The following is a 2,293-nucleotide window of genomic DNA, read 5'->3' on the forward strand; positions in this document are numbered from 1 at the left end:
CTAATTACTTATTTATGTTCTTTTATGATAATTCTTTTTATTTTTAATGTTTTGAACAGAATTCTAATTACTTATTTATTTTCTTTTATGATAATTCTTTTTGCTTTTAATGTTTTGAACAGAATTCTAATTACTCATTTATTTCCTTTTATGATAATCCTTTTTGCTATTAAAGTTTGTAACAAAATTCTATATAATTTTAGTTTTAATAATACTAGAGCTTTATAAAAGCTTTTTAGTTGATTCCTTCGGTACCAGTTCTAAGGTTGTTACAAAGGCATTTTATTTGGTACAGGTTTTAAGGCTGGTGCCCCATGAGCCCCTTTTAATACCGGTTCGTGCCATGAACCGGTAAAAGAGTTTTTTAGTTGATTCTTTCTACAGATGTTTTTTAGTCCCACCTCGCCAAGTGAGAGGCACTCGCAGCGGTTTATAAGCCCCGAGTGCAGAGACGATGCAGAAGAGGCTCAATGCTAACCTGACGTTGCTTAGCTTTAAGCCTTGAGGAATAGGTTAGACTGCACGGAGCTATGTGCAGTGCAGTTTACACTATTCCAAAAGGCTTGAAGCTAATTAACGAGCATTGCGCCTCTTTTTTATTTTTAAAGACTTATTACAACTCAGAAATAAATAGGAAAAAATAAATATAGCAGAAAACAAAAAAAACTATATAAAAAACTACTCAGAAATAAATAGAAGAAAAAATAGTTGTGATTAACTTTACTAAAAAATGAGCATAGATGCGCTTATAGAGAAAATTAGACCTAAATTCATAATAAATTTCTACTAACTTCAGAGAAATTCAATATGAATTTAGGTCAAATTCCCTGTATAAGGGCATCTATTTTCACTTTAAGAGGAGCTCAACAAGTCAGAGAGGGAGCGGCTTATAAACGGGTGTGAGCGCCCTTCGGTGGGCGAGGTGGGACTAAACTCTGGCCGCAATAAGGACCAACCCTTTAGTCCCGGTTCGTGCCACCAACCGGGACTAATGGGCTGCCTTTGGTCCCGGTTCATCCCACCAACCGGGGCCAATGGGGGTGGGCCAGGAGCGAGACACATTGGTCCCGGTTCGTCCCACCAACCGGGACCAAAAGGTCCAGACGAACCGGGACCAATGGCCCACATGGCCCGGCCGGCCCCCGGGGCTCACGAACCGGGTCCAATGCCACCATTGGTCCCGGTTCTGGACTGAACCGGGACTAATGGGCTGACCCGGCCTGGACCATTGCCCCCTTTTCTACTAGTGTAAGTCTCACTTATCTTAAACTCCCATTCCCAATCACCACCTCCCCCAACCAAACAAGCTAAAAGAGTAGGTTTTTGTTAACTCTAGTGGTCCAGATTGGTTGGTGGTCTTACTTGATAATGTGAGAAATATTGTGCGATTAAAAGTTTTTATTTCACCGAGAGCCCGACATCTAAAGAACAATGTGATATTTAGGGATGGACGAGGTCCATTTTGCTCTTTTGTTAATTTTCTGGATAGTTATAGGTCCTCTGTTGATGGTTTACATGGCACCTTGCTTGTTGGGTGTAATGGAAAGGGTAAACCAGTGATGTTGAACAACAAACAAGTGCAACCTGGAGGTTCATGATGATTGAATGCCCTTTCAGACAGATTGTGTAAAGATAAATGTGGATGCCATCTTTTTTGCTGAGCATGGCTCAAGTGCATGGTTTGTTGAGAGAGGATCGATCGGTGAGGTCCTTCTTTCCACACGGAATTTCTTGTCAGCATGCTCTAACGTGGAAGGTGTTGGGAAATGTGGCATGGAAAACAATTTTTTTCTACGCACACGCAAGATCTATCCATGGAGATGCATAGCAACGAGACGGGAGAGTGTGTCTATGTGTCATTGTAGACCGTAAGTGAAAGCGTTTAGTAACACGGTTGATGTAGTCGAACTTCTTTGCGATCCAACCGATCGAGTACCAAACGTACGGCACCTCCTGTTCAGCACACATTCAGCTCGGTGACGTCCTTCGCCTTCTTGATCCAGCAAGACGGCGAGGTAGTGGATGAGTTTCGGCAGCACGACGGTGTGATGACGGTGATGGTGAAGCTATCTCCGCAGGGCTTCGCCTAAGAACTGCAAAAATATGGACGGGGTTGCAAACGGTGGAGGGGGCGCCGCACACGGCTAAGACAATGGTGTGTGTTGTGCTAGCCGCCCCCTCCCTCATATATATAGGTGGGGGTGGAGGAAGCAGCCAGGAGGCGCCCCCAAGTAGGTTGAATCCTACTTGGGGTCTTCCCCCAACTGGCGCCCCCCTTAGGAGTGCGGAAGGA

Source organism: Triticum aestivum, chromosome 5B, assembly GCF_018294505.1.
Source record: "Triticum aestivum cultivar Chinese Spring chromosome 5B, IWGSC CS RefSeq v2.1, whole genome shotgun sequence".
Classification (NCBI taxonomy): Eukaryota; Viridiplantae; Streptophyta; class Magnoliopsida; order Poales; family Poaceae; genus Triticum; species Triticum aestivum.